At 42.2% G+C, this 12281-nt stretch overlaps 1 protein-coding gene across 1 annotated transcript in view; it reads right to left on the bottom strand.

Moving 5' to 3' along the window:
- CADPS (calcium dependent secretion activator) overlaps window positions 1-12281 on the bottom strand; it is a 575524-nt gene that overhangs the window by 421662 nt on the left and 141581 nt on the right. The gene's annotated exons all lie outside the window — the stretch shown is intronic.

The raw sequence follows: 12281 nt of genomic DNA, 5'->3' as shown, positions 1-12281 counted from the left end.
AGCTAGGAGGCATACTGAATAATGATGGATTTGGAGTAGAAATCCAGCCTCAGATGCTTACTGGCTGTATGACCCTGGGTAAGTCACTTAACCTCTGTTTATTTTGATTTTGTCCTCTGTAAAATGGGTCTAGTAAGAGCATTTACCTCCTAGGAATATTGTGAGGATAAAATGAGCCAACAGTATAAATGGTGGCTGTTGTTATTTGTTAAGCATCTTTTCTGTGCCAGAAACTATGCCAGGCACTGGAGATACAGAGACATAAGTGAGATAGCCCCTGCTATCAAGGAGTTTCCATTTTACTAGAGAAAGGGAAGGACTGACTGATGACTATGCTTACAGCCTCCATGGGCGGGGGGAGGGGGCTGGCCAGTAGTGTCTGGGAGGAAGAAAACGGATCAGAAACAAGCCTATTTATGAAAGGACATGGGAAAACCAGTGAGAAGACCTGGCAAAACCACCTTTCAGGAAACCCTAATTTACAAATCATTGCATTAGAAGGGATATGTAAAATAGAAACAAGAAGTAGCTTAGAGCCCCAGGAGCAAAAAGCTAATTATTTCTTAGATTTAGGGATACAAGTGACCTTTAAGGCCATGGAGTCATAGATTTAGACCCAGAAGGGAACTTGGGGACCATTGAAACCAACCCTCTATTTTCAGATGTGGAAACTGAGTCACCAAGTTGAAGTGGCTTGCCCAAGGTTATAAACTCAAAGCAGTGAGCAGCAGAAGTAGGATCTGAATACAGGTCTTAAAACTCTAGACTGCTCTTTGCATTGGACCATCTTTCTCCCTGGCTTGTCCAACATTCTCACCTTGTAGCTGAGAAACTGAGCTCCAAAGGGGTGAACTGATTTGCCCAAGGTAACACAGGACGCAGGAATAAACCAGAGCCAGGATAACAACACCACCACCACCAACGAGACTACTGCTACTGCTGCTTGTGCCACTTCTTCTCCTCCTCCAAATGAGATGACTGTAAAAAAAAACCTTTGCAAACTATTTATAACAATTACTGGTGTTGCTGCTTCTTCTTCTTCTGCTGCTGCTACTATTATAACTACTATTAAAATGAGATGACTGTTAAAAAAAATCCTTTGCAAACTCTTCATAAGTTATTGATGTTGCTGCTGCTGCTACCACTACTACAAATGAGATGACTGTAAAAACAAACAAAAAAAAAAACCTTTCCAAACTATAAAAGTTCCTGCTGCTGCTGCTACAAATGAGATGACTGTAAAAATAAGAAAGCCTTTGCAAACTATAATAGGTACTGATGTGGTTGTTGTTGCTGCTGCTGCTGCTGCTGCTACTAGCTAATATTTATATAGTGCTTCCTCTGTGTCAAGTACTAAGTGCTTTCCAAATCTCACTTGATGCTAACAACGACCCTAGGAGGTAGGTAAGATATTATTACTATGACTTTATAGATGAGGAAACAGGCTGAGACAGTTTAAAAGACCCACCCAGAGTCACATAGCTAGCAGTGACGAAGCAGTGTGGTATAGTGGTTAGAGTGCTGGACTTGCAGTCAGGAAGCCCTGGATTCAAATCCTACATCAGACATATACTAGCTGTGTGACCCTAGGTAAGTTCCTAAACATCTATGAGACTCTGTTTCCCTCACCTGTTAAAGCAGAGCTTGGACTCAAGGACTGGTAATGCCCCTTTAGTTCTAAATCTACGATTCCTTGATCCTAAGTGTATGAGGCAGGATTTGGACGCAAATCTTCCTCTCTCCAAACCTAGCACTCTATCTACTATGAATACTGCTTGTCCTACATTGTAGGACAACAATAAAGATTTATTATAATAAATATTTATTAAGCACCTACTATTTTCCTAAAAGGAAGACAAAAGACAGTTCCTGCCCCAGAGGAGCTCATACCTGCTGAATGAACAAAAGAATGAATGTTCAACCTTCAGTTTTTTGATGTAAAAGTGTTCTCTCCCCTGCCCGGCAAGACAAAAAGGACAAGTACATGAGAAGCTTTCTGTATGGAGCCCAGGGGATCCACATGGCTGCCTTTAGGACAAACACACGGACATCTAATTCCTAGAAAATCATTTGAAAACCTGTTGCCGCCCAGCCTCACTTGTTTCTGATCAGTTGAGAGAATAATCAGGAAGGGGGAGGGGGAGGAAGGAGAGCCCAGCTTGCCTAGGTGGGCTGGGGAGTGGATGTGAATCCTAACCTTTCAAGGTTGATGGGTGCATTACTTTTGAAAGACTGAGATGATAGCCAGGTGCACTCTCAGGAGCACACCAAGGACTGTTAAGAGCATCATGGGACTTTTGCTTTCTGTGTGCTATACTTTGCTGCCCTGGATTCGGGGTTACCTTCTTAGAGACAAGAGGAGTGATCCAGGCATGTAGGAAAAGCAGAAAGGGGTCAAATTTGCCTTGCTCCAGAAGTTATTTGGGGTTGGGGTGACTCATGGAGGTATTTGCTTAAATATATTGCCAAATATGGCCTCCAAGGCAGCCCCAACCGGAGCATCCCTCCATTGATTCATTCTGTCTCTTCACCAGCAGCCTTGCCCTCCCTCCTTGCTCACCTTCCCCCCTTTCCTCCCCATCTTTCCAGTTCCCCTTTATGTTTTGTTTTCCCTATCAGAGTAAAAGCTCCTTGAAAGCAGGGACAGCCTTATTTTCTTGTGCCTATATCTCTAGCACATAGCACATAAATATGGACTTAATAAATGCTTTATCTCTTCATTCATTCATTCGATAAACATCGAAAATACCCCCACTGTGTGCCAGGGACAGTGATAAGCACCAATGATTAAAAAAAATTGAAACCAGTCCCTGTCCTCAAGAAGCTTATATTCTATTGTGAGAAAATAAATAGAAATACAAAGCATAAACAAGATAAGGAAAGTTGCTGTGGTAGAGTGGATAGAGAGCTGGCCTTAAAACCAGATGACCTGGGTTCAAATCCTGCCTCTGACACATATGGACTATGTGACCCATTATCTCTTAGTGCAAGAGGCAAACTGCCTAGGGTACAGAGGGGGTTCTGCTTTGTATTGGTAAAAAAGAATTTCCTCCTGCAGGAGTTTCTAATGTCAATTGAATTATCTCTTCCCTATCCCTATATATGGGAAGAGACCCCTGAATTATGCAGTAAGGGCCATAGATCTTAAGCATCTACCCAAGGAAATATGCTGCAGGTGGGGTGACTGAGATGTGGGAAAAGCCCCTGAGACCACCAGTGGCCTGCATAGTATCTCCCTTGCCTGCAGGATGTTTCATCTGATTAGTGGAGGCATGGCCTCCATCCAGAGAAGGAACTAGGAACTCTGAAATCTGACAAGCAGCTATTAAATGTCTACTCTGTGCAAGGCACAGTGGTGGGGGCTGGGTTACAAAGATCAAAACTGGATATTTAGAGCCAGAAGGGAATTCCCTGATTATATGTTTATAAATCTAGAGCTAGAAAAGGCTTCATAGGTCTAATAAAGAAAATAATACTAAATAAATTTTTAGTACGGTGTGCCAGGCACTGTGCTAAGCATTGGGGACACAAAAAGAGGCACAAGACTGTCCTTGCTCTCAAGGAGCTAACAGCAACAACAACAGATGGCATTTAGGTAGCATTAGTAAAATGTAAGCTTCTGGAGGGAAAGATATTCTTACTTTCATATTTAATCCTTTAGCTCAGTATCCAACTAGGACTCAGAATTTAATAAATGGTTGTTGAATGTTTGATTGTGGAATAGCAGAATGAAATAAGGAATGTATGAGTGAGAATGAATGGGAAACTTGAGAGCTTCTGGGGGTGGGGGTGGGAAACGGTGGAAAGCTCCTCTTTGGTGATGTGGACTCAGACCCGGATGTGTCTGGGGAGCACCTGGGTCCTCTGAATATACATGAGGCCAGACACAATACGCCCTTTATCTATCAAGTGGCTGTCAGAGGGACTCAACAGCCCAGCAGATAATGTACTAGGAAATTTATCAGCCTAAGTAGAAAAGGCATCTTGCTGAGGCAGGGAGCAAAAGGGGGTAGGGGTTGGGGGAGAAACATTCTAAAAATAAGCCAGATTTGGATTTTCAACTGGGTCAGCTCAGCTTGGGCATTAATGGGGAATTTGGATGAGCAGTTCCATGGATGAGGGGGAACCGTTTCTAATTGAATTTGCATGTGCTGTTTAAAATGCATCTCATCTGGTTCTGAGCTTGGCATGGCCACCTAGCGAGACTCAAAGCTGTTTCTCTCTCTCTCCTTCTCTCTCTCTCTCTCTCTCTCTCTCTCTTTCTCTCTCCTTCCTTCCTTCCCTCCTCCCTCCCTCTCTTCTCCTCTCTCTATCTCTGTCTCTTTTTCTCTGTCTCCATCCATCTTCTCTCCCACTGTTTTTGCCTCTCTCTTCTTTTCTTCCGTCTCTCTCCTTCTTTCCCTCCCTCCTCTTCTCTTTCTCCCCCCACTCTCTTTCTTTCTGTCTTTCTCTCGCTGTCTCCCTTCTTAATTCTGTCTCTCTTGCTGTCTCTGTCTGTCACTTCCCCCTTTCCTTCTCTCTCTCTCCCTTATTCCCTTCTTCTTTCTCTCTTTATCCCCAGCCTCTTGTTCTTCCTCTAATTCTGTCTCTCTGTTTGTCTGTCTCTGCCTCTGCTACCTCCTCAGAGGAGCGTTGTACCAGCCATTGTTGCCTCCCAGAGCGCCAGAGTCCTGGGTTGTTTTTCACATTGCTTTCCAGCCCCATCTCCTACCTAGGTGGCTGCTGTGGCTGGCTAGGTAAGGCCGGTGCAAGGACATTTGGGGGAGATTAAGAGGCAGAGCTTCACTGGGGTCACAGTTCCTATGGCTTGCTGACACAGGTAGGAGGTGGACTGGGAGCCAAATATGTCCGGCAAGGCTTCTCTAACCAATGAGATTAGGCTGGGATTGGCCAGAATTAGGAGGCTATACAGGTTCCTTTTGAATACAAATGAAAGAAGGGCAAATGGAAGGTCTTAAAGTAAACCCCTGCTCTTCCTTTTCAATCGTCAGTCAACAAGCCTCCATTTCCTGCCTCTGTCCCTGTTTTTTGGGGAGTTTTCCTTCCTGACTGCCTCTTGGAACTCCACCAGACTTCTTACCTTCCTTCAAGCTTAGCACTTGCTATGATCCTAGGTGGGACAACTGGGTGGTGCAATGGATAGAACACTAGGCCTGGCGTAAGGACGACCTGAATTCAAATGTGACCTCAGACACTTACTAGACGTATGACCCTCACTTAACCCCATTTGCCTCAGTGTCCTCGTCTGTAAAATGAGCTGGAAAAGGAACTGGCAAACCACTCTAGTATTTCTGCCAAGAAAACTCCATATGGGGTCATGAAGAGTCAGACAGGACTGAAAATGACTGAACAACAGTAACAATCCTACTTGGTCTTTTCTCTCCCTTCAGATATAAGAATCAGAGGAGGTGAGAAGGTGTTTTAAAACTACAATGACAAAGAAGTTCTATTGATAAGATCTGTGATTTTTTTGGTGTAGGGAGCTCCAGAGACAAACTTCCTTTGCTGATATGGATCTGCAGCTTCTCTGTACCTTACAGTATGAAAGAGCTATCCAAAGCATTGAATGCTTAAAAGTCACATAAGTGTATCAGAAACAACTGGAATCCAGATCTTCCTGACTCCAAACCAGGTCTAACCATTATGCCATGAGGCTTCTCACAGATATTACACAAACAAAACATTTCACAGCTGTAAAATAAAAGGAATGTTTCCTACCATGATAAAGCTGAATCTAGGCAGGCTGAATGATTTCTCCAAGGTCACAGAGTGTTGGATTTGAAACTAGAACATATTTTAACTCCCATGAAATTTCACAGAGAACTGCCTAGAATATTACTCCCGTGGCCTTTGACTGTGCTGTTTAATATCTTTGATAGAACACAGTTTTTTTTAAACCAAATCATATGACTTTACATTAATCACTATTAAATTTGAACTTACTTAGTTGTGCCCAGTGTTCTAGCTAAGCCAATGCTTTGTTCCAATCTAAATCAGCTATACCTGTAAGCACTTTCCTCATTAGTAGAGTTAACATGCCCAGAAGAGGGGATAAGGTCACCCTGGCATGACCCATCTTTGATGAATGCATCTCGGCTCTTTGTCATTCCATTTGCTTTTCTAAGATAGTAATTGATCATGCCATTAAGGATATGATCTAGACATTTGGGAATATACCCTTTCTAGTCATTTAAGGGTAGGGGATAGATGGGATTTGCTGCTCACTTAGAGTGGGCCTGCACTGCTTTAAAAGGCTTGATTAATTAGGTTCCTGACCTGGCTTTATAATGTGACCTTGAATGCTTGCTTTGCCACCTGTATTTAACATTTTAGATCCTTTCTGCCCAGGCAGGGTTCTTTGACTCATCAAATTCAATAATAAACATTCCAATCAATTAATATTTATTTTGAGGTTATAATGGGCAAGAACCATAATTAACCATGCCATGGTAGCTCAAAGTAAAAAGCCAGATCCTTCCTCTTCCACCTGACTGCAAATTTCACTTTTTGGATAAATCGCCTGTGAAGGAAGTGTAAAATTATTGCCAAATCAGAGGACCATGATTTTTGGCAGAAGTGGGAAAACACTGCTTTTCTGACATTTTGGCCTGGCCTATTGAATAGGGCATTGGATTTGAAGTCAAGGAGAGCTCTGTCCAGATCTTGTCTCGGACACTTACCAGCTATGTGACCCTGGGCAAGTAAGTGACTTTTTCTGTGCTTTAGTTTCCCCATTTGTAAAATAAGAGGGTAGGGAGGCTAGACTTGAAGATTTCTAAGTTCCTTCTCTGCTCAAAAACCTCTCCTCCTCTGATATCTTGCTTTGTTTGGCTCAGTTCTTTCCTCTCTCTTTTTGATTCTTTGTTATAAGGGATAGCTCTCTGGAAAGAAAAGGAGGGAGGGAAATGAAGGCTTTATTAAAATAAAAAAATCATTAAGCATCTATTAAGAAAATAAGAATTAGTGACCTCTCAGATGCCATCTAACCCTGCCCATCTGTGATTAGATGACCCCCCCCACCCCCATGAAGGCAAAGTACTGATAGAGTACAAATTCTGATGCAGCTGGTCTTTGTATCTCCCTATGCCTAGTATGGTGCCTGGCACATTGTCAGCACAGTGCACCATTTGGAATTGAATTCCTGAATTTCTGGCATTTTTCTTTCACTAATTTCACATTCCTCTATTGTTACAGCCTTATCGACTTTGTCAACATATTCCCAGGGGCTTCTTGGATGGTCTCCGTGGAGTGACAGCCTATTGGAAATCTGAAGTTGAAATTATTATTTCACTTCTTCCCCAGGCTCCCAGCAGCCCTCATCCTCTTTCTGAGAAAACAGACATTGCATTGAAAAAAAAAAACCAACAGTTGAAGGGGGATGGCCATTTGGATAGCCAGGGCTGATTTTCAAGGCGTCTTCTTTAGTTCTCCCCGATCTGGTGGCTGTCTCCATGGAGACGACCATGAGAGGAACAGCCCACAGCTTTCATGACAAAAGACATCTTGTCATTTGAAAAGCCTTAGTGTGAGCCTGGTCAGTGCCTGGTGAACAATAGAACCTGCAGAAACTCGGGCTAATAAAACTATTACTGCCTCAACTCCCTCCATCTCTCCCTCTCTCTCTTTTTCCTACTAAAAAAGGTTTTGCAAGGGATTATCAGCTTTCAGATTCTGTAACAGCATTCAGCAAGCCAAGACACCCTAACAATAAGGTCTGAGAAAGGCAGCATCACGTAGTGAGAAGAATGCTGCCCTTGAAGTCTGAAAGCCTTGAGTTCAAATTCCAAACACCTCCACTTACTGACTGGGCAACCTTGACCCTGACCCTTAATTGTTTCTGAGACTTGGTTTCCTTACCTCCAATTTGGAAATAATATTTTCACTACCTATGTCACAGAAGTGTGGTGAAGAAAGTGATATAATAATGATACCAATAATAGACTTTAATATTTAAGGTTTGCTAAATGCTTTATTGCATATTTCATTTGTTCCTCAAAACAACCCTGTAAGGAAAGGACTACGATTATTTTTTCCCAGATGAGGGAACTGAGATCAACAAAGTAGGAAGCCTGCTGAGGGTCACTTAGCCAGTTAGAATCTGGGTTAAAATTTGAACCAAGGTTTCTCCCTCTATGAGTCCATCCCTCTCCACTACATCATCTTCCCTGGCCACAAAGACATAAATGGGCATACTTATTATGACAATGAGAATATAATAGAACACTAGAACAAAAACCATCTCAAAGAACAGAACTTATGCATTACGAAAGTAGCCATATTCAATAAGCTTTAGTGATATTATCATTCTTTCAGTGGGACCAGTAGAAAGAGCCTGGAATCCTGGTAAAGGGCCACAATTTAGGGAGTTCATTTATGGGATATAACTAAGATGGGACATTTGGTGTTCCTCTTCATTAAGGAGACTAAAAAAAACCCGAGAGGTAGCATTACAACTAGAGCGGGATGGTCAGCACTTTCTCACAGGCATCAAAATTTAGAAGGGGCAAGAACTCCACAGATGGACTCCTTAAGTAGCTACAAGCCACTACAGCAACTAATCCCCCTCCATGCAAGTGGATTTGACTTAATGACTTCTTTTATTATTATTATTATTATTACTATTATTATTATTATTATTTTATTTTTATCATGAGATGCAGTGTGGGGATGTATGCACAACATTTGACTTGGAGGCAAATCCTAAACTGTGTGATTCTGGGCTAGTCCCTTAACCTATCTAATTCTCAGATTCCTCATATCTAAAATGAGGACTCACTTACCTCTAATATCGTTTCCAGGTCTGAATCTGTCTACCAATGGCCCCATAATTTGTCAAGAAGGTAGTGTGTGTGAAAGAAGCAAATAAAACTAATCGTCAGCAGGGCACAGAGAAGCAAATTTGCCAATACAACTTGGAATCAGAGGTAACAGCAATGGTTATTTCCATTTTATAAATGGGAAAACTGAGGCTCAGATGGGTTAAATGACTTGCTTACTGTCACAGAACTAGTAAGTGGAGGCTTTGAACTCAAGTCTTTCTGACTCTAAGTTTGTACATCATCCATTAGACCACACAGCATCCCACCTGACATAGCTTTAGAAGGTAAAATATCAGTATCAGATCCTTTAAAGCAAGAATTTGCTCCCTGAAGGTAGAATGTTTCTTTTTATAGACAGAGTGTGTCAAATTGGAAACCCAAGTTTCAAGATATTATGCACATTTCAATGTGCTAATTGCACAGTACTCAGGATAAGACTATTTCAAGGAAGGCAGTTCTCTTAGGCAAAGAGATTCCTGGGTCCCTCCTTCCATCTGCAGAGCAGTAGTGATGTCCAAGGGGACTGGGGGTGCTGCTTCAAAGACATTTCTCTGTCATTCATTCAGTTTTGTATGGTTGTACCACCTGCTACCATTGAGAAAGAAAACATCTCATTAGACATTTTCAAAAGCCCTCTAGAGCCTCCTTAGAAATAATGGGACTAGTCTGAACAAAGAATTCAGGAGTTCAAAAGCCTGGCCAAGCCTGGCAATGTGCCCTTTTGGTGACTTTTCATCATGCAAGATGGAGAGTTTACCTTAATAGAGAGACCCAAGCATCACATCATGTTCATAGTAGACTGACATCTGGAGAGATAAATAACTTCTCCAGTGAGGCTTGGTCCCTCATATATACATGGATTGGAAGAAAGTCACTTCTCTCAGTCCTAAAGTTGTTGTCCTCTGGCCAGTCTCACATTGGAGTCAATGACCAGATGTGGAGCAAGTGTTTTGATTGAGCATCTTTCAAAGAGCCACACTTAGAGTTAACAGCAATCCTGTGCCAGTTGTCCTGACCTATGTCTTACCACTGGACTCCAATGACTCTAGAGGCGAGAGTGAGGCCGATAATTCTGCGCAGCCCTGCCTCACTTAAACTCAATTCACTTGCAAATCAAGATGTCACCCTCCTGATGTCATTGATCCTCTTTGAGAATGAAAGATGGACAACAAGCAGCAACAGTCTAGGCCCACACAGCAACAACAATAATTAACATTTCTGTAGTTCTGGAACATTTGCGTCTGATCATTCTACAGTTGTGGCTTTCATTGACCCATCAGTCAACAGGCATTTATCAAGCCTCTAGTATACTGTCAAGCATGTGGTCAATGCTTAGTAAAGGCTTGTTGATTGACTGATGAAGCCCCTATTATATGCCCAGAGATAAAATGGAAATAGTCCCTGCTTTCTATCCAATCAACAAACATCTATTTGAGTACCTACTAAGTGCCAAAGGTGGTGCTAAATGTTGGAGGTGCAAAGAAAGGCTAAAACATCTCCTGTCCTCAAGGACCTCAAATTCTACTGTGGAAAATGATATGTAATTAACTAGGATTATACAAGAGAAGGTAATCCCAGAGAAGGCATTAGTAACTGGAAACCTGTAAAGTCGTCATGCAGAAAGTGGGATTTTGTCTTAAGCTTAAACTTAGTTAGGGAAACTCATACTTTACTTATATTATTACATTTGATCATAGGATCAGATATCTTGGAGCCCATCAAAGGCTGCCTTCTCCCCATTTTATAGATGAGGAAACTGAAGTCTAAGGGGGTTAAGTAAATTGTCCAATGTCACATTAGCAATAGTAGTATTGGAACCCAGGTCTTCTAACTCCAGAACCAGGCCTCTTTTCACAGAACCACAACCCTGTGAGATAGATAATGAAAGTATTACCGGGCCCATTTTTACAGATGAGAAAACAAGGTATCTCTGGGAATTTAAGTGGACTGCCTAAGGTAACACAGCTAAAAAGTAGTGGGGAGTGGAGGCCTCAAATGTAAGTTTTCTGATGTCAGGTCGAATGCCCTTTTCACTCTACAGCACTGCCTAATTTTGCAGTTATTTTAATCTGAAAAATCTCCAGGGATTGTGGTTTTACGAGGTTCTGTTCTAGCCTTATTAGGGTGGTCTTAATTAAATCTAGCTTAAAACTCTCCTACTTGAAATAACCTCCTTTCCATATTGTAACTTGAAGATAATGAAGCCACTCCTCCACTCTTTGTTCTGTTCAACATTTTTTAATCAGTGATTTAAATAAAGGCATAAATGGCGTGCTTCTCAAGTCTGTTTAGGACAGGAAACTGGGAGAGATAGGCCATGGATGCCCCAAATGTCTGAGTCAAGATTTAAAGGCTTTGGCTGGCTGCATGGATGGGTCTAATCCAACGAGATTAATACGAATGGGGGGGTAGATGTAAAGTCCTGCCCTTAGGGGGGCATAAGATGGGGAAGGTATGGCTAGAAAACATAAAATACGAAAAGGAGCCAGGAGTTCTAGCAGACAGTAAGCTTGATTCAACTGTGTGATCTGGAGACCACAAAAGCTAATGTGAAGGAATGGCTCTCAAGGAGCTTGCATTCTCAAAGATGTATTTATGAAGTATCATGGCTATATCTGGGACGGTGGTGCTCTCATAGTACTTTGCTCTTGTTAGGCCACATTTGGAGAATTAGGTCCAGATCTGAAAGCCATGTTGTTGTTGTTTTTGAGTCATTTCAGTGGAAGCCACATTTAGGAAGAACATTAGTTAGCTGGAGTTTCTCTCGGACTGGGTGACTACGATGGGAAGAACACTTGAACCCATGCCAGATAGGGGAAAGGGACTAAGAAAGTTCAGTATAGAGGAAAGAAGTCTTACGGAAAACGGGCCAGCTCACTTGTTTGAGGAAAGGGAGTAGTAGTGACCAAACCCTATGGACTCACCAAGCTCATTCCCTCAGCTTTGAGACTTCTCTAATTCAAAGCAAGGGCCCTTTGTGTCTCTATGGTACTGGTCTTTTACACCATTTTTCAGCTCTGAGACTCCCAGTTTCTCCATCCCTACAGAAAGTCCATTGTGAGTGATTTCCAAGCCAATAAATACTCAGCTGCTAAAGAACCACAGACAACTCCTGCAGTGTGCAGTCAGGGCATTCTGGCAGGGCTATAAGTCTGCCAAGCTCCATGGGCTCATTCTCCCTCAGCCTGGGTGGGTGGGGGGGGAGCTTGCCATTAATCTGCCTGCAAGTAGCCACTTTGGTGGCTGAATTACATGCCTGCCTTCCTGCTGCCTTTGGGAAGACAGACAAGAAATTTGTTTTTTGTTTGCTATGGATTTTTGTTATAGAAGGGAAGGAAAGATGTCTTTTAGACTTCAATTATTTGTCTCATCATAGAATTACAAAATCTTCCTCAGTCAACAAACAGTTATTTAGTATTGACTATATGCTATTAAAAAAACTAAACACTGTCTTTGGGTGTC

The sequence above is a fragment of the Trichosurus vulpecula genome, chromosome 9, assembly GCF_011100635.1.
Source record: "Trichosurus vulpecula isolate mTriVul1 chromosome 9, mTriVul1.pri, whole genome shotgun sequence".
NCBI lineage: Eukaryota > Metazoa > Chordata > Mammalia > Diprotodontia > Phalangeridae > Trichosurus > Trichosurus vulpecula.
Note: the sequence above shows the minus strand (reverse complement) of the source record. Positions and strands in the feature narration are given on the sequence as shown.